Source organism: Penaeus monodon, chromosome 32, assembly GCF_015228065.2.
Source record: "Penaeus monodon isolate SGIC_2016 chromosome 32, NSTDA_Pmon_1, whole genome shotgun sequence".
Lineage (NCBI taxonomy): Eukaryota > Metazoa > Arthropoda > Malacostraca > Decapoda > Penaeidae > Penaeus > Penaeus monodon.
Window position 1 is genome coordinate 20,005,698 of NC_051417.1, and position 200 is coordinate 20,005,897.

Genomic DNA, 200 nt, shown 5'->3' on the forward strand with positions numbered 1-200 from the left:
ACCTCTATGCCGAAGTGTGTGAAGATCTTTTTTACTGCACCTGCGACGAAACTGTCCAACAAAGAATGTAATTTTGTAGTTAATAAACACCCAGTGATAATGACATAAATTGTATATTTCATTACGCTTATATGTGTACTAGAATCAGTGCATGGTACATTTCTCTGAATAGCATTTCAGAACAGCCAGAGTGCAACCGC